Source organism: Hypanus sabinus, chromosome 4 (genome assembly GCF_030144855.1).
Source record: "Hypanus sabinus isolate sHypSab1 chromosome 4, sHypSab1.hap1, whole genome shotgun sequence".
NCBI lineage: Eukaryota > Metazoa > Chordata > Chondrichthyes > Myliobatiformes > Dasyatidae > Hypanus > Hypanus sabinus.
In genome coordinates, this window is record NC_082709.1 from 33,523,960 (window position 1) to 33,545,239 (window position 21,280).

The window sequence follows — 21,280 nt, forward strand, 5'->3', positions numbered from 1 at the left end:
AGCAACAATAACACCAAACCCCCAACCTCTCTCAGACACAGATATCCAGTGGGTTGCTCACACAGGAAAACATCATGCCTCAAATCCCCAACCACTACCTCACCCAAAAAAGTAACATATTGCCCATCTGCTAATCAGTAACATGAAAGAAAATACAGAAAACTGAAAGGGACCAATAGAAACGACTGTCCACACTGATAATCACGTATGTATGGAATTCCAAACACATACTCTGTCGGCATCGAGGAGAGTGACAGCTCAAACTCATTCTTCGAGTGCTTGAATTCGAACCCAAACATCGACCCATTTTTTTTTTATTTCTCTCTCAAGTTGTGTTCAAAATGGGGTGTTACTGATTTATCAATCAAAGGTAGATGTTCAGCCATCAAGGTGGTTTTCTCATGCCTGTATTTAACCAGAGGTCACAGGTCAAGACAGATCTGACATTCATCCTTCATTTTTAGTGACCTTACTATTGCGAAATCAAAACCTGGGTGTGATCACCATTTACAAGACATAAATACTAAGGCTGAAAGAGCAGTTTTGTGGTTGGGCATACTGCAGTGAGTGACTGATCAGATTTATCTGTAAATGCCATCATTTACAAAGTAGAAATCGGATGCCTCAGGGAATTCTCTCCATTTACCTAGAGTGCAGCTCCTACTGTCCAGGAGCTTATTAACATTCAGGACAATGCAATTAATTTAATTATTTATTATGGCATTGAAAAAGAGGCATTTAGTTCATCAGGTCCTTGCAGCTCACAGGAGAAACAATTCCATTAGATTCCATTTCACCACTGCTGCTTTCTCTTCTTCATTAGTCCATCAAATCCTCTGATTCTTTAGGTACATAATATGGTATGATTTTCACAGTACACAATTAATTAACCAGCACATTGTTGGGATGTGGGAAGAAGCAAAAACCTGTTGAGCCTTGGAGAGAATGTGTAAATTCCACACACAGGTCTGAATATGGCTGCCGGAGCAATGGGGTAAAGTGCTAACCACCGCATCACCATGCTCCCCTTGATTGGTACCGCAAGTGTTACTGTAAACATTCATTTCCCCTATCATGGGGGTATTGTGTACTAATTTTTAAAAATATGCTGCAATATATTGATTCTGCTACTCCAGTTTCACCTTAGTCTATAACATTTACCAACAAAAAGAACAGAGAACGTGGTTACTGCACTATGTGCAAACTACTTTGATTTCTGCTCTGTAAGACCATAAGACCATAAGCACTGGGAGCACAATTAGGCTATTTGACCCATCGTCTCTGCTCCGCCATTTCATCATGGCTGATCCATTTCCCTCTCGGCCCCTATCACTTGCCTTCTTCCTGTATCCCTTTATGTCCTGACTAATCAAGAATCTATTACCCTCTGCCTTAAATATACCCAATAACTTGACTCCTATAGCTGCCTGTGGCAACGAATTCCATAGATTCACCACTCTCTAGCTAAAGGTATTCCTTCTCATCTTCATACTAAATGAACATTCCTCTATTCTGAGGCTGTGTCCTATGCTCTAAAATGCCCCCATCACAGGAAACATCCTCTCCACATTACCGCTGTCAAAGTCTTTCGTCATTCGATAGGTTTCAATGGGATCACCCCTCATTCTTCTGAATTCCAGTGAGTATATCAAACATTCCTCATATGAAAAGTCTTTCAATCCCAGAATACCTTTGGTAAACCTCCTTTGAATATCTCTCCAACGTCAGCACACCCTTTCTTAGATAAGGGGCCCAAAACTGCTCATAAGTGAAGCCTCACCGGTGCCACATAAAGCTCAACATTACATCCCTGTTTTTATATTCTAGTCCTCTCAAAATGAATGCTAACATTGTATTTGCCTTCCTCACCATCCACTCAACCTGTAAGCCAACTTTCAGGGAATCCTGAATGAGGATTCCCAAATCCCTTCACACCTCAGGTTTTTAAATTTTCTCTCCATTTCAAAAATAGTCTATGCTTTTATTTCTTCTATAAAAGTGCAGGATCATACACTTTCTGACATTGTATTCCATCTGTTACTTCTTTGTTCATTGTCCTAATCTGACTAATTCCTACTGTAGCTTCTCTACTTCCTCAGCACTACCTACCCCTCCAGCTATCTTCATATCATCAGCAAGCTTGGACACAAAGCTATCAATTCCATCATCCAAATCATTGACACATAACATAAAAAGAAGCCATCCCAACACAGACCCCTGTGGAACACCACTCGTCACTGGCAGCCAACTAGAAAAGGGTTACTCTATTACGCTCTTTGCCTCCTGCCAATCAGCCAATGTTCTATCCATGCTAGTATCTTTCCTGTAACACCATGGGCTCTTAACTGGTTAACCAGCCTCATGTGTGGCACCTTGTCAACGGCTTTCTGAAAATCCAAGTACACAACATCCACTGATTATTCTTTGACTATCCTGCTTGGTATTTCTTCAAAGAATTCCAACAGATTTCTCAGGCAAGATTTTCCCTTAAGGAAACAATGCTGACTTTGGCCTATTTAATGTGCCTCCAAATTTTGGTATCCTCTTTGATACTATTGGCTAGCTTCCCTGCACATTTCATCTTTTCTCTCTTTATGGCTTCTGTTAGTTTATTAAAAGCTTCCCAATCCTCTAACTTCCCACTAGCTTTTCCTCTAATATATGCCCTCCCTTTGGCTTTTTCATTGGCTTTGACTTCTCTTGTCAGCCACGGTTGCATTATCTTGCTTTTAGAATACCTCTTCTTCTTTGGGATGTATCTATACTTTCTGAATTGCTCCTAGAAAATCCAGCCATTGCTGCTCTGAAGTCAAATCTGCTAGTGTTCCATTCCAATCTATCTTAACCAGTTCCTCTCTCATGCCTATGTAATTCCCTTTACTTCACTGTAATACTGATATATGTGACTTTAGCTTCTCCTTCTCAAATTCAAGGGTGAATTCTATCGCATTCACATTATGATCATTGTTCCCCTATGGGCTCCTTCATCTTAAGCTCTCTAATAAATTCTGGTTCATTGCACATACCCAATCCAGAATAGCTGATCCCCTCATGGCCTCAACACGAACTTCTCTAAAAATCCATATCCATCTCATATGTGTTCTATAGATCCCCCTCTTGGGTTCCAGAACCAACCTGATTTTCCCAATCTACCTGCATGTTGAAATCCCCCATGATTAGGTGCAGGAAGGAAGGGTTCAGGTTTTTAGATAATTGGTCTTTGTTCCAGGGACATTGGGATCTGTTTCGAAGGGACGGTCTACATCTGAACCGGAGGGGTACTAACATTCTTGCAGGAGTGTTTGCCAGTGCTGCTCGGGGGGGTTTAAACTAGATGTGCAGGGGGCAGGGATCCAGATCCAGAGGGTTGGTCAGAAGGAGCATGGGGTTAAACGTGTAGAAGGGTTGGGTGATCTTGAGAAGGTCATCAAAATTCAGGGTGCAATTAGCCCGATGGAAGTTCAAGGAGCTGGGTTAGGTACAGTAGACAGTGTTTTAAGCAAAGAGAGGAGGAATGGGCTAAGAATTCTATACTTGAATGCGCGTAGTGTCAGAAATAAGACAGATGAGCTTGAAGCTCAGATGAAAATGGGGAACTACGATATTGTTGGGATAACGGAGACATGGCTGCAAGGGGATCAAGCCTGGGAATTGAGTGTACCAGGGTATACATGCTATCGTAGAGACAGAAATATGGGAAGAGGGGGTGGGATGGCCCTGTTGGTGAGGAATGAGATTCAGTCCTTAGCAAGAGGTGACTTGGGAACAGGGGAAGTAGAGTCTGTGTGGATTGAGCTTAGGAACAGTAAGGGTAAAAAGACCCTAATGGGTGTTGTGTACAGGCCCCCAAACAGTAGCGTGGATATTGGGTACAAGTTGATTAGGGAGTTAACATTGGCATGTGCTAAAGGTAATGTAGTCGTTATGGGAGATTTCAACATGCAGGTGAACTGGGAGAATCAGGTAGGTGCTGGACCACAGGATAGGGAGTTTGTGGAGTGTCTATGGGATGTATTTTTGGAACAGCTTGTGCTTGAGCCAACCAGGAACAAGGTTATTTTGGACTTGGTGATGTGTAATGAACAGGAATTGATAAGTGATCTTGAAGTAAAGGAGCCATTAGGAAGTAGTGATAAGATGATAAGTTTTTATCTACAATTTGAGAGGGATAAGGGCAGTTCAGAGGTGTCAGTGTTGCAATTAAATAAAGGAGACTACGGAGCCATGAGGGAAGAGCTGGCCAAAGTTAAATGGGCGGATGCCCTGGCAGGAAAGACAGTGGATCAGCAGTGGCAGATATTCTTGGGCATAATACAAAAGATGCAAAAGCAGTTCATTCCAATGAGAAGGAAGGATTCAAAGAGGGGGAAGGGGCCACAGTGTTTGACAAAGGAAGTCAGAGATTGTATAGCATTAAAGAAAAAGAAGTATGACAGGGCTAAGAAGAGTGGGAATACAGATGATTGGGAAAGTTTTAAGGAACAGCAGATCTTAACTAAAAAAGCAATACGGAGAGAAAAAATCAGGTATGAGCTCAGTCTAGCCAGGAATATAAAAGGGGATAGCAAAAGCTTTTTTTAGCTATGTGAAGAGAAAGAAGATAGTTAAGAACAATGTTGGCCCCTTGAAGAATGAATTGGGAGAAATTGTTATGGGAAACAGGGAAATGGCAACAGAATTTAATGCGTACTTTAGATCTGTCTTCACCAGGGAGGACACAAGCAATCTCCCAGATGTATGGATGGGCCAGGGTCATAAGATATCAGAGGAATTGAGACAGATTGACATTAGGAAAGAAACTGTGATGAGTAGACTGGTAGGACTGAAGGCTAATAAATCCCCGGGTCCAGATGGTCTGCATCCGAGGGTTCTAAAAGAGGTGGCTCAGGAAATTGCGGATGCATTGGTAATCATTTTCCAATGTTCCTTAGATTCAGGATCAGTTCCTGAAGATTGGAGAGTGGCTAATGTTATCCCACTTTTCAAGAAGGGAGGGAAGGAGAAAACGGAGAACTATCGCCCTGTTAGCCTAACGTCAGTCGTGGGGAAGATGCTTGAGTCCATTATTAAGGACGAAATAGTGGCACATCTAGATGGCAGAAATAGGATTAGGCCGAGCCAGCATGGATTTACCGAGGGCAAATCATGCTTGACTAATCTGTTGGAGTTGTTTGAGGGTGTAACAAGGATGTTAGACAAGGGTAAGCCAGTGGATGTTGTATACCTAGATTTTCAGAAGGCATTCGATAAGGTGCCACATAGGAGATTGGTGAGTAAAATCAGAGCTCATGGCATTGGGGGCAGGGTTTCAACATGGATAGAAAACTGGTTGGCAGATAGAAAGCAAAGGGTAGCAGTGAATGGGTGTTTCTCGGACTGGCTGGAGGTGACTAGTGGGGTATCACAGGGCTCTGTATTGGGACCACAGCTCTTTACAATTTATGTCAATGATTTAGATGAGGGCATTGAAAACTATATCAGCAAGTTTGCTGACGATACTAAACTGGGTGGCAGTGTGACATGCGAAGAGGACGTTAGGAGAATACAGGGAGACTTGGATAGGCTGAGTGAGTGGGCAGATACTTGGCAGATGTCATTCAATGTGAATAAATGTGAAGTTATCCACTTTGGAAGCAGGAACAAGAGGGCAGAGTATTGTCTGAACGGTGTAGAGTTAGGTAAGGGAGAAATGCAAAGAGACCTAGGAATCCTAGTTCACCAGTCAATGAAGGTGAATGAGCAAGTGCAACAGGCAGTGAAGAGGGCAAATGGAATGTTGGCCTTTGTTACAAGGGGAATTGAATACAAAAGCAAGGATGTCTTTTTGCATTTGTACAGGGCCCTAGTGAGACCACACCTGGAATATTGTGTACAGTTTTGGTCTCCAGGTTTAAGGAAGGACATTCTGGCAATTGAGGAAGTGCAGCGTAGATTCACTAGGTTAATTCCTGGGATGGCAGGGCTGTCTTACGCAGAGAGATTGGAGAGATTGGGCTTGTACACGCTGGAATTGAGGAAATTGAGAGGGGATCTGATTGAAACGTTTAAGATAATTAAAGGATTTGATAGGATTGAGGCAGGAAATATGTTCCAGATGTTGGGAGAGTCCAGTACCAGAGGGCATGGATTGAGAATAAGAGGTCAGTTATTTAAAACAGAGTTGAGGAAGAGCTTCTTCTCCCAGAGAGTTGTGGAGGTGTGGAATGCACTGCCTCAGAAGACAGTGGAGGCCAATTCTCTGGATGCTTTCAAGAAGGAGCTAGATAGATATCTGATGGATAGGGAATCAAGGGATATGGGGACAAGGCAGGGACTGGGTATTGATAGTGAATGAACAGCCATGATCTCAGAATGGCGGTGCAGACTTGAGGGGCCGAATGGTCTACTTCTGCACCTATTGTCTATTGTCTATTATCATCGTAGCAGTGCTCTTTTGACATGCATTTTCTACATCCTTTTGTAATTTGTAGATCACATCTTTGCTACTGTTCAGAGGCATATAACTCCCATCAGGGTCTTTTTATCCTTACAGTTTCTTAGCTCTACCCACAATGCTTCTACATCTCTTTCTAATGATTTGATTTCATTTTTTTACCAACAGAGTCACGCATGCCCCTATGCCTACCTGCCTGTCCTTTTAATACAATGTGTATCTTCGGACATTAAGCTCCCAGCTATGATCTTTTAGTGATGATTCAGTGATGCCCATAATATCATAATTGTGAATCTGTACCTGTGCTACAAGTTCATCTCCTTTATTGTGAATACTGCGTACATTCAAATATAACATCTTCAGTCCTGTATTCATCACTCTTTTCTATTTTGTCCTCTTTTAACATTGTAACTCATCCCATTGACTGCAATTTTGCCCTATCATCAGCTTCTCTTTGCTAGCAGTCTCATTACACAATGCCTTTGTTTATAAACCACTCTGCCTTATCACTTCTGTTCTCATCCCCCTGCCTTCACATTTCATCTTTTCATCATTTCATCTGTTTGGGATTTAAACCCTCCCAAACAGCTCTAGCAAATCTGCCCTCAAGGATATTGGTTCCCATTGGGTTCAGGTGTAACCCATCCTTTTTGTACAAGTCATTCCTTCCCGAGAGGAAATCCCAATGATCAAGAAATCTGAACCCCTTCCCAATACACCAGTTCTTCAGGCATGCATTTATTTGCCAAATCAACCTATTCTTACCCTCACAAGTGCATGGCACAGGCAACAATCCAAAGAGTCCTACCCTGGAGGTTCTGCTTTTCAGCTTTCAACCTAGCTCCCTAAAATCTCTCTGCAGGACCTCCTCACCATTCCTCTCTCTGTCATTGGTGCCAATACATAGAAGACTTCTGGCTGCTCGCCCTCCCCCTTTGGAATGCCATGGATTGAATCTGGCACCTGGGATGTCTAAATATAGCATTACATCTAAATTCTGGAATTCTCACAAAAGCATTGTGGATATATCTTTACCAGGAATGAAGTGGATAGAAAAAGTGGCTCAACTCTACCTTTTCAAGGACAATAAATTTTTGCCTTTAGAGGTTCCCAATTCCCAAAATTTAAATGAATATAAAACTAACTACTTGGCTCAGATTCATTGTTAGTAGCTTGCAGAACCATTTACTTCAAACCCGAATTCACTCTGCAACACCTCTAATGGACCTGTTGTACTGGTGCAAAGGAACATATCCAGAGATGGGAACAAAAGAGTCTGGAATATTGACTGAAGTAAATGGTTGTGTGATTATTACCAACACTTATCTGAATATGTTTCACCTAGGAACTTCTTTGTAAGGTTGATAGACCTTTGTCTGAATTGCCCGGGTCTGGAGGCTGGGTGTTTACCAGAAATGATCTCTGCATTTAATTTTCATGTCTTTTTTTTTTCTAAAATAGGTTCAGATGACTGGGAAATAGGAGTTAGTCATTTCCCATTGATCTGGAAACAAAAACAAGACCAGATAACGATAGAAGAGTTTGATTGCTGTAGGAAACTATTTATCCTAATGGTCTTTTAATGAAAATCTGTTTGTTTCATGATCATTACTGCTGATGTAGAAATTCCAGATTCTTTTTGTATTTCAGAATCAGGTTTTACATGACATGAAATTCATTGTTTCTTTCTTGGCAGCGGTACAGTGCAAAAACATAATGTAAATTACAAAATAAATAGTGCAAAAATAAAAGGAATAATGAGCTTGCGTTGATGAATTGTACTGAAATCTAGGTAAGAAGCCATTTATGAATCATTAAATGTGTGTCTTGATGGTCTTGAAGGGTCTTTAGTGAAGAAAGCTGCCTTCATAAAGCATTCACCTCTTGAAGGTGTCCTTGATGGTGTGGAGGTTGTGGTCATGAAAAAAGAGCTTTGACCAGCAGCCAATCTGGACATCAGAAGTTTAGAGAGGATGGGACTTTAATCAGGTCCACTGCCCGAAGGTAAAAGGAAGCAGTGGACCTTTCTCAGCACTAACCACCTCTCTACCCATCTTCGGATCATCCGCAAACTTTGCCACAAAGCCATCAATTCAATTATTTAAATCATTGACAAACAATGTGAAAAGTAGCAGTCCCAATTCTGATAACTGAGGAACTCCACTAGTCACTAGCAGCCAACCAGAAAAGGCCCCCTTTAATCCCACACATTGCATCCTGCCTGTCAGCCATTCCTTTATCCATGCCAGAATCTCTCCTGTAATGCCATGGGATTTTGAATGAATGAATGAAACATAACATAACATAACATAAAGCCTCACTTACAATGATGATTTCATAATTTCATAATTCATAATTGTTATATGGTTATAATGATGATTTGATAGGACAAAATTACAAAAAAAAACATAGATATTCTTTAAAAACAGACCAAAAGGGTGTAGGCTGAAGCTACAGCTTATTACACCTATCCCTCTTAATTATACAATATATTTGGCATCAATCATCACATCAAAACAAAAAATTTCATAATCTTTTAATACAAAATCCAATTCCAAATATCATTTATTTACATTGCTCTTATTCATTTTAAATCTCGTATTTTATATTTGTTCACTAAATAATTTTTAAATAATTTTTTAAACTTGTTAAGTGTAGTGCATGTTTTTAAATTCTCACTACAACTGTTCCGTGGATTTACCCCTCTGACTGAAATACAATGATTTTTTACATTTGTTCTTATCCTTTGTTTTTGAAATATCCGTGTTCCTCTCAAATCATGTTGACTTTCTCTCATTTTAAACAACCTTTGGATACATTGTGGTAGCTGTCTATTTTTTAATTTATACATAATTTGTATTATTTCAAAATCTACAAAATCTCTGAATTTTAAAGTGCTTAGTTGAATAAATAGTGGATTGGTTGTCTCATAATAACTTGTCTTATTTACAATTCGTATAACTTTTGGAGTAGAAAAATTGAATTTGTATTTGTTTTGTATGTATTTCCCCATACCTCTACACAGTAAGTCATGTACGTGACGATAAGTGAACAGTATAATGTATACAAAGATTCCTGATTTAAGAAATCTTGCGCTATTGCAATAGACTTTGACATTTTTGCTTTGACATAATTTATTTGTGGTTTCCAGCTTAATTTACTATCTATTACCACTCCTAAAAATTTTGTTTCAGATACCTCATCAATTTCAACATAATCTATTCTAAGTTTACTATATGAGTTTGGTACACAGTTTCCAAATATTATGAATTTAGTTTTACTTAGATGAAGTGATAATTTGTTAGTATCAAACCATTTCTTTATAATTTTTAGTTCTTTCTCCACTGTATCCAAAAGTTGTTTCAGATGTTCCCCACTACAAATATAGTTGTATCATTAGCAAATAATATACATTTTTATGTCTGAGAGACCATACATATATTGTATATATCCATATATACAAATATTTTTCCAATATTTGGGAAAACTGTGAGCGCAAAGAAACTGGTCTATAATTTGAAAATAAATATTTATTTCCAGCTTTGTATATTGCAATCACCTTGGCTATTTTCACTTTATTGGGAAATTTTCCAGCAACCAAAGACTGATTACAAATATGAGTCAGTGGTTTCACAACACAGTCAATGATGTTTTTAATTAAATACATATCATATCCATTCCAATCTGTTGATTTCTTACTCTTTGATTTATATTTGATCTTGTTATGCAGCCTCATGTGTAGCACCTTATTAAATGCCTTCTGAAAATCCAAGTAAATGACATCCACTGTCTCTCCTTTGTCCAACCTACTTGTTCCTTCCTCAAAGAACTCTAACAGGTTTGTCAGGCAATATTTCCCTTTTCAGAAACCATGCTGACTTTGGCTTACTTTGTCATTAGTCTGCAAGTACCCCAACACCTCATCCTTATCAATGGTCTCCAACACTTTCCCAGCCACTGAAAATAGGCTAACTGGTCTATAATTTCCTTTCTTTTGCCTTCCTCCATTCTCAAGGAGTGGATTGACTTGTGCAATTCTTCAATCCACTGGAACCATTCCAGAATTGAGTGATTCTTGAAAGATCATAACCAATGCATCAGCTATCTCTTCAGCAACCTCTTTCAGAACTCTGGGATATAGTCCATATGGTCCAGGTGACTTATCCACCTTAAGACCTTTGAGTTTGTGTAGCACTTTTTCCTTTGTAATAGCAGTGGTACTCACTCCTATTCCCTGGCACTCGTGGACCTCTGGCAAACTGCTAGTGTCTTCCACGGTGAAGGCTGATGCAAAGTTCATCTGCTATTTCTTACTACCTCACCAGCATCGTTTTCCAGTGGTCCAATATCAACTCTTACCTCCCTTTTACTTTTTTATATAACAGAAAAAGCTTTTAGTATCCTGATTTATATTCTTGCTAATTAACCCTCATATTTCATCTTTTCCCTTCTTATGGTTTTTTAGTTGCCTTTTGATCGATTTTAAAAACTTCTGAATCACCCAACTGCCCAGTCACTTTTGCTACGTTATAGGCCTTTTCCTTAGCTTTTATGCAGTCCTTAACTTTCCTTGTTAGGCATAGTTGCCTACCCCTGTCATTTGAGAACATCTGTGGGACATACTTATCCTGCACCTTGTGAACTATTCCCAGAAACTTCAGCCATCTCTGCTCTGTCATCATCTCCACCAGTATCCCCCTTTAATCCACCAGGGCAAGCTCCTGTCTTGCACTCCCATTCATACACATTCAACCCAAACTTTACTAACACCACAAAAGTATAGTCCTGATGGCCAACATTGGTGTGATAGTATGAAGGGACTCTCTCTGCCGTATGAGTCTGACTTTAAATTATACAATGTATTTCCAGACCTGATGAAGGGTCTCAGTCCGAAACATCAACTGTTTACTCTTTTCCATAGATGCTGCCTGACCTGCTGAGTTCCTCCAGCATTTTGTGTGTACTACTTTACTATTGCCTGGCCTTTTGTTATTTGTCCAATATTTCTCCTTGTGTATGCTGTTTGTGAGAGGGAATCCTCCTCCAACCTGATCTCATCTTATTGTTTTTCCTAGTGTAAGTTTAGATTGTTTTGGGGCACTGCTTGGTGCTGATCTGGTAATTTTATCCATTTTGCACTGATCAAATGAGCATTAATGGATTGGCTACCTAATATATATCCACTACAACACAGAAGAAAACACAGTCAGATATTTAATGGGCACCTGATCACCACCAATGCTCATTTCATGTTTGATAACCCCCTAAAGTCTTGATATGGTTAATAGAAAACTTGGATTTTGGAAGTGTTTTTGAATCTGGCAGGGCACTGACAACTATGCTGAAATGTTCAAGGACATTCTCAACATCTCACTGTTGCAGAATAGGTTCTCCCCTGCTTTAAAATGGCAGCTTACCAGTGCCCAAGAAGGGTGAGTGGCCACAATGACAATTGCCCAATACTACTCACATTTATCAATATGAAGGGTTAGAAGAGGTTAGTTATGGGAAGAATTAGCTCCTACTTGAGCGAGGACCTGGACCTGCTGCAATTCATTTACCACTGCAACAAGTCTACAGTGAATCAATCAGCTTGGTGTACCTACACAACACCAAAACATATGTCAGTCTGCTGTTTATCAGTTGCAGCTCGACAATCAATACTATTATCCCTCAGTATTAATCACCAAGTTTCTAATCTGGGCTTCAGTATGTTCCTTAGCAAATGGTTCCTTGACCTCCTCATCAGGAGACTAAAGTCAGTGTAGATCAATGATAACATCTCCTGCAGACAATCAACACAGGAGCTGCTCAACGATACGTGGATATGCCACCGCTGTACTCTATACTCATGACTGTTTGGCTAAGCAGAGCTCAAATGCCATCTATAAACTCACAGATGACAATGTTGTTGAAAAAAATATCAGATGGAGATGAGGGGGTGTACAGGAATGATATAGATCGATTGAGTGGTGTTGCAACAACAACCTCAGACTCATTGTCAGCAAGATTGATTGTGGACTTCTGGAAATGGAAGTCGGAAGAACACACACCAGTGCTCATTGAGGGGTCAGTGGTGGAAAGGATAAGCATCTTCAAGCTCCTGGGTGTTAACATCTAAAAAGTTCTATCCTGAGCCCAACACATTGATGCTATATGAAAACATCCACCAGTGGCTCTACTTTAACTTCACTCACCCCATCACTGAAATGTTACAACAACCAATGGACTAACTTTCAAGGACTATCCTTCTCATGTTCCTGATATTTATTGCTTATTTATTTATCATTATTATCTTTTTTCTTTCTTTTGTATTTGCCCATTTTGTTGTCTCTTGCAAAATGGTTGCTTGTCCGTCCTGTTGGGGGCGGTCTATCATTGATTCAATTGTGTTTTCTGTATTTACTGTGAATGCCCACAAGAAAATGAATCTCAAGGTTGTTTATGATGATATACCAAATTGCATGACCATACACTTCCCAACATTGTATTCCATCTGCCATTTCTTTGCCTATTCTCCTAATCTATCCAAGTCCTCCTGTAGCCTCTCTCCTTCTTCAAAACTACCTGCCCCTTCAAATCTTCATATCGTTTGCAAATCTTGCAACAAAGCCATCAACTCTATCATCCAAATCATTGACATATAATTTAAAAAGTATCGGTCCCAACACAGACCCCTGTCGAACACCACTAGTCACCGACAGCCAGTCAGAAAAAGCTCTCTTTATTTCCCCTCTTTGCCTCATGCCAATCAGCCACTGCTTTATCCATGTTAGAATCTTTCCTGTAATACCATAGGCTCGTAACTTGACAAGAAGACTCATGTGTGGCACCTTGACAAAGGTCTTCTGAAAATCCAAGTACGCAAAGTCAACTAATTCTCCTTTGTCTATTCTGCCTGTTATTTCTTCAAAGAATACCAATAGTATCGTCAGGCAAGATTTTCCCTTGAGGAAACCATGCAGACTACAGCCTATTTTATTATCTGCCTCCAAGTACCCCGAACTTCATCCTTAACAATGAAATCCAAAATCTTCCTAACCACTGAGGTCAAACTAACTGGCCTATAGTCTCCTTTCTTCTGCCTCTCTGCCTTCTTGAAGAGTGGAGTGACATATGCAGTTTTCTAGTCTTCCAAAACCATTCCAGAATCTAGTGATTCTTGAAAAATCATTACTAATGCTTCCATGATATCTTCAGCAACCTCTTTCAGAACTCTGGAGTGTACACCATTTTGTTTAGGTGACTTACCTACCTTCAGACCTTTCAGTTTCCCAAGACCCTTCCCTCTAGTTCACACACTTCATGACCCTTGATACCTGGAATGTCCACCATACTGCTAGTGTATTCCATAGTGAAGACATACTTATTCAGTTTGTCAGTTACTTTGTTTCCCCCATATTTGCCTGTCCAGTATCATTTTCCAATGGTCTGATATCGATCTCACCTCACTTTTACACTTACATATCTGAAGAAACTTTTGGTATCTTCTTCAATATTATTGGCTAGCTTACTTTCGTATTCCATCTTTACCTTAATGACTATTTTAGTTATGTTCTGTTGATTTTAAAAACTTCCCAATATTCTAATTTCCCACTTTATTTTGCTCTATTCTATGCTCTCTCTTTGGCTTTTATGTTGGCTTTGACTTCTCTTGTTAGCCACTGTTGTGTCATCTTTCCTTTAGAATACTTCTTCCTCTTTTGGAATGTATATATCCTCTGCCTTCTGAATTGCTTCCAGAAATTCCATCCATTGCTGCCCTGCCATCATCCTTGCCAGTGTCCTTTTCCAGTCTATTCTGGCCAACTCTCCCCTTGTGCCTCTGTATTTCCTTTTACTCCACTGTAATACTGACGCATCTACTTCAGCTTCTCCTTCTCAAATTTCAGGGTGAATTTCATCATATTATGATTACTTTCCCTAAAGATTCTTTTACTTTAAGCTCTCTATCAATTCTGGTTCATTGCACAATACCCAGTCCAGAATAACTAATCCTCTAGTAGGCTCAACTATGAGTTGCTCTAAAAAGCCATCCTTTAGGTATTCTAGAAACTCCCCTTCATATTCCAACACCAACCTGATTTTCCCCAATCTACCTGCATATTGAATATGACTATTGCAACATTGCCCTTTTGGCATGCATTTTCTCTCTTTCATTGTAATTTGTAGACCGTGTCCTTACTACTGTTTGGAGGTCTGTATTGAACTCCCATTAGGATCTTTTTACCTTTGCTGTTCCTTGGCTCTATCCACAATGGTATAACACCATTCAACCCTATGACACCTCTTTCTAGTAATTTGATTTCAGTATTTTTCTGAACAAAGCAACGCTTACCCCTCTGCCTTCCTGCCTGTCCTTTAGATACAATATGTATCCTTGGGCATTAATCATTAAGCTCCCAGCTATAATTTTCTTTCAGCCATGATTTAGTGACACCTACAACTTCATTCTTGCCAATCTGCAAACTCATCTACCTCATTCTGTATATCACGTACATTCAAACACACCTTCAGTCCTGTAGCCCTTTCCTATTTTGTCCACCTTTAACATTGTAATTCATCCTGTTGGCTGCAATTTTGCCCTATCAGCAGCCTCTCCTCACTACACATTGCCTACGTTTGTAAACCAGCAACCTCATCTTCGGCACTATTTTTGCCTTTCCTACAATGTTTCTTGCATTGAAATTTATGCAACTTAAGACACCAGTCGCACTATGTTCAACCTTTTGATTCCCAACTTTCTCTGATGTCTTACCAGCATCTGCCTTCACAACCTCTCCACTAACTGTTCTGGCACTATTCTTCCCAATCCCCTGCAACTCTAGTTTAAACCCCACCGTGCAGTATTAACAAATGCTGCTTCCTGCTAGGATATTAGTCCCCTTCCAGTTCAGGTGTAAACTGTCCCTTCTGTACATGTCCCATTTTCCCTTGAAAAGAGCCCAAATGATAAAATGTTTTATGCCCGCCCTCCTATACCAACTCTTTAGCCACATGTTAAGCTGTATAATCTTCCTCTTTCTGCTCTGACTAGCATGTGGCATAGGTAGCAATCCTGAGATCATAACCCTGGAGGTCCTGCCCTTTAACATAGCACCTAACTGCCTGAACTCCCAACGCAGAACTTCATCACTCATCCTACCTATGTCATTGGTACCTACACGGACCATGACTTCTGGCTGTTCATTTTCCCACTTTAGAATACTCATGACTCAATCTGAGATATCCTGGACCCTGGCACCTGGGAGGCAACATATCATCTGGGAATCTCATTCTCACCCTGAGAACCTCCTGTCTGTTCCCCTAAATGAAGAATTCCCTATCACCGCAGTGGGCTTCCTGACTGTCACCCAGCGTTAAACTCACTGAAGATCAATTTGCAGGTTGAGTCTGTAGTAAAGAAGGTAAATGCAATGTTGGCATTCCTTTCAAGGGGAATAGAATATAAAGACAAGAAGATAATGCTGAGGCTTTATAGGACACTGGTCAGACTGCACTTGGAGTACTGTCAACAGTTTTGGGCCCTTATCTCAGAAAAGACGTATTATCATTGGAGAGAGTCCAAAAGAGGATCCAGGAATAATTCCAGGAATGAATGGGGATATTCAATGAGAAGCATTTGGTAGCTTTGGGCTTGTACTCACTGGAACTTAGAAGAAGGTGGAGCGATCTCATCGAAACCTACCGAATGTTGAAAGGGCCAGATTGGGTGGATGTGCAGTGGATGTGTCCAGAACTAAAGGGTTAACCCTTGAAGAATAGAGAACATTTGAAACATTTAAGAACAAGAAGAATGTGAAGGCAAATGGAGAATGCAAACCATTGGTTTAATTTAACCTGGAAGAAATCACCAGGTTTGAAGCGGGAGCAGGGAAATGAATAAATGAGGTGTGATCTCACTTTGCCTGACACAACTGATACAAAATTCATGGTCCAAAGTAGTGACAATTGTTTTTGAATGGGGTTAAAGAACAACAGAACCATAAGAATCTGGCTGATAGTTGAGAAAGAAAAGTCACTATCACTCAGATATAAGGAATCAATTTGGTGGTTCTAGACTTGGAATGAAAATCACAGAAATCAAACAAAACATTAACAACTAAGAAAATTGCAATTATGTTAAGGAAGCTATACATTTATTGCAGCAAGAGAATGAACAAACTGTAGCTGGTGGTGTAAGATTTGTTGTAAGCATTGCTATTTAATTCCTAATTAAGGTGAATAAATTTCCATTAACCTAATAATTAAAACAATAATCATTTAAAAACATGCCACAAATTCATTATTTGCACCAGAGTGCTATTTCAGTTCTCCATTGGAAAATAGATATATATATATAGTGAAAGAATTTGTGATTGGATAGAACAAATGTTACATACTGCCTTGAAATAGACCAGATTTGCTCAGAAACATTTTGACTACTATTAATTTTCACCCAAATAAAAAGTTAATGTGGCAGCTGAGAAATAGCTGATAAAATTGCTATTTTAGTCATACAAGCCAGTCTCCCTTGACATCAGTCACAATAAGTCATGCAACTTAAGGACAGGAGCATTATAATATTGATTTTTTTTTATATTCGGATATAAAAATGAATGTGTGCCTGCAAGTCACAAAGTTAATGGTTATTTTTTCAAAGTCAGTAATTATTTTTCTTTACATATGATTGATCAGGTCAATGAGGCATTAAGCTCTCCAGTTTGTATATGTGCACTTGTCCTCGTCAAGTGTGAAGTTTCAGGAGCCTTGAATTTTGAGCTATTTACCTCATCGTTATCAAAATACTTTGCAGCAGAAGACATTAATCGAGTCAGGTGATCCAAGTAGGTATTGTTAGCAGAATAGCCTACAGTTAAGCAGATTGAAGCCTTGAAATTCATGCTCAGTGTCACTGAAGAAGATCGTGGTCTCATTATCAAAAGAAGGATATCATGTGACATGAGGAGATGGCCCTACAAAAAAGCTCTTTGTATTCAAATAGTACTATGGTTGGTTGTCCACTTCAACAGAACAGCAGGGGATAGTATATAATATGTTATCTACCAATTCAAATAAGGAACCAAATGACTGTTTTAGCCATCAGAAAAGAATACTTCATTTCCTTTCTGCTGCACAGGATTTGCCCACCATTCCGGGGCTCAATGAAAATGGATAGACAATGACAAAGGGAGTTCACAATGGCCTGATTGTGCAATTAGATCATTACAAAGTGCTTCACGACCAATGAAATCCAGTTTTGCAGCTGCAAAGACAGTATTCCTCTCCATAAATGTTGCCCGATATGCTGAGCAACTCCAGAATTTTGTGCGTGCTGTTCTGGATTTTTAGCATTTTCAGAATCTCACATTCCAAAGAAATCCAGTGGTAAAGGAGACTGGGAGAGCTTGTCACTTCCTGAGCAATAAATGATTTAGCAAGTGCAATTAATCAACATGATATGATAATGTGGCCTGCTATTTGGCAAGGGGGTCACTCGCTGCACAAAAATATGCTGCTCTATTAAAGTGGTACTAATTGATTTTGTAATATGCGTCAGCAATTGGTATGATACTGCCAGTGTGAAAGAAAGCTTTGAGGTCAAGGGAACCAAATCTGTAGAGCAGCCAATGTGCAACTAAATTGGTAAATTAGTTTATTATTGTCACATATACCAGGACCTGGTGAAAAACCTCTCTTGCATATTGTTCACACACATTAATTCATGACTGAATTGCATTAATGCTGCATACTTAATGAATGAGGAAGAGAACAAATTTCTATCTTTTTGGTTCAGATAGAACATACTGCTCTTAACGTTTAAATTGGATAATAATTACACATGCAAAATTAAATGTAGAAATCAAGAACTTAGAGTGATATAGCAATATAGCAGGGATACATGTCCTTCACCCCAATGAGTCCATGTCTAGCAGACTGCCCACCAAGTTGGTCAAACTTCCGGCATTCAGCTCATACCCCTCCGAGCCCCTCTCTCTATGTACCTGCATAGGTACTTCTTAAATGATACTATTAACCCTGCCTCAACCACTTCCTCTGGCAATTCATTCCATATACTCACTACTCTGTACATGAAAAGGTTGTCCCTTATTTAAATATTATACCCTCACACCCTAAATCTGTGAGCCCCAGTTTGGGCCTCCCCTACCCTGGGAAAAAGACAATTACCTTATCTACACTTTTCATAATTTTAAACAGTTATATAAAGTCACTCCTCATTCTCCTACATTCTAAGGCATAAAGACCTATTCGAGCCAATTTCTGCTTATAATTCAGGCCCTCCAGACTAGACAACATTCTTTCTGTGCTCTTTCCACTTTAACCATAGTGTGTCCAAAACTGTATTCCCAGTGCAGCCTTACCAATGATTTGTACGACTGCAACATAATGTTACAATGTTCCAAACGGCATGGTTCAATTTACTAATTTTATTTTTCATCCCCATCTCTTAATCCCATCAGATATTACCTCTTCCTGCTTTGCTTTCTAGACATGACATTGCTTCAATAATTCTAACTTAATCCTCCCTGTATACCTTCTATATACACAGTAAAACGTCCTCATTAAGATCAGTTAAATGTCCTTTAGTTGCACTGAAATAGATTTCATTTACAAATCCCATCCCAGAAGGGCAGTGAACGTTTTTGGATAAATCTAAATGTAATGAATGGCTGGCACTGGCTATTTGTTGTATGTGATAGAATTTGGGCTTATACATTATTTTGCTACTAATATATACATCCCTTGCCCCTTAAATTGTTAAAAATGTAACATATGCTACGTGAAGGCAGACTGCACTGAGCTCATAGACAATAAATAGGATTTGGTAAACATTGAGATTGTGTTTCCTGTGAGAGTGTAATTGAGAAGTTTAAACAGACATTTTGCCTCATCACCCTTTCATTTTAACAACATTACTTTCTGTAAGCTTCTTAGAATGTCTCTGCTAATGCAAATATCAGCATTAATAAATCAATGTGCAGAATCCACATCATATTTTGGAATTACCAATGAAGTTTAAAATGTCCAGCCAATATTTATGCACAAGTTGGTCAAGAACATCCATATATGGAAGTTTAGAGTTTGAATGTGACTGTTACTGAAAACATAAAGAAGTATTCAGGGAAACAGAAAAAAGGGGCTGATCTCAATCAATACCTTCCATCAACAGCTCCAGCAAAAGAAACAGCAATATGGCCCTGTTTGGTGGTGCACCTGAAGATCCGGCAATACCTTTTCATCAGAACTAGCAAAAGTTAGAGATGTTGTGTGTGTGGAGTGGGGTGGGGGGAGGGGGAAGAGCTGGAGGCAAAGTAGATTTTGAACTAAAGCAATTTTGTGGATGATCACATTAATGGCTACTTAGCCATGAGATGGAGCCAGAAGAATATACTAAAAGAAATTTGGGTGCAATGATCAATTAATGCCTACATTACATGCATAAATTGCATCATTTAAGGAGATTAACTTTAGGCTCAATTACTTTGGTCTAAATACAGTGAGACATTCCATAGAATGTGTGAGCAAGGTGAAATCATAGTACATTGTTTATAACTAAAGGGCTGATAATATCAGGTCAGGCAGAGAAATTAAGAATTTTGATTTTAAAGGTCCTCGGTCCAATGAATGCTAACCAACCTGAAATGCTGGTTCAGTTTCTCACACCATAGGTACTGCTTGGCATACTCACTTTCTCCATTCTTCTATGATTTATTTCAGACATTTTATAACTTTAGAGTTATTCATTTCATGATTTCAGATCTATAACTTTTTTTCTCATTCCCTTCCTCTATTTTAATCTCTGTGTTCATTCATTTCCTTTGGCCATGTCTTCACTATGATAAACAAGACTTCACCTTTCGTAGTTGGTACGACCATCAGTTACACAGTTCAATTTCTCTTGGTTTCCACCCATCATGACTGTTCCCACCCTTCTGCAATTTAAATAGTGTTTTATTTTTAACTTTCCCAAGTTCAGATCAAAGGTCATCAACCTGAAAATAAACACTCTCCAGAGTTTTAGGTGACCTATTAACATTTCCAGTATTTTCTGTCAGACATTGGATTACCAGAATCTGCAATATTTTATTTTCTAGTTCTTTATACTTTTTCTTCCAAATGTTAAATTATTGCTGCATTGAACAGTATGCAACATCTGAAGTGTTGAAGATTTAAAACACATTTTTAACCAGTTTTGGCAATTCTCATCAAATGCAATCTTTGATATCATAGCAAAGCTTACATAGTTATTAACAATTTTAAAGCCTTGGTCATCTTTTCTACATATCTAAAAGTTAGGAATGAATAGACATACTGTAATTTAGCTCACAAGGATCCTCTGTCTTGTGAACAAAACAAGCAATTCTGGTGCATAGTAAATAAATTGAAAAAATGTGCATTTCCACATTCTCACTGGAAATAAAATTGAATAGTGACAACCAAAAGGATAAAATAAAAATGCTCAATGTGAAGCTGGTGACAGTCATTTACAATCATTACAAATTTTATAGCCTCAGTGTGGATATTACAAAGATAATCAGCATGCCAAGAAAGGAAACATGGATCTTTGTCACATTGCTTACTCCAGATTGATAATTAGAAATAATATTTCCTTAATTGCTGAAGAGTTTCAGGTAACTGTAAAATGTGTCACTCACAGAAATCAGGATTTGAAAGTGATATTATTATGAATTGTTATTGAATTCTACGATAACTTCCTAAATGAAATCATAAAGTCTGACCCCTCAGCTCTTTACCTAAGTTGGTTGGTCTAAGCCAACCATCAATGATCTATTTTCAAATCCTATTTACCAGCACTTGGTCCATAGCCTTCTTTGCCTTGGCAAA

At 39.1% G+C, this 21,280-nt stretch overlaps 1 protein-coding gene across 1 annotated transcript in view; it reads right to left on the bottom strand.

Annotated features, from left to right (window-relative positions):
- pde1a (phosphodiesterase 1A, calmodulin-dependent) overlaps positions 1–20,106 on the bottom strand; it is a 449,561-nt gene extending 429,455 nt beyond the window's left edge. The window contains exon 1 of the mRNA XM_059966798.1: positions 20,072–20,106. The gene's annotated coding sequence lies outside the window, so the exon portion shown is untranslated. The remainder of the gene's footprint in view (positions 1–20,071) is intronic.
- Positions 20,107–21,280: the final 1,174 nt, after the last annotated feature.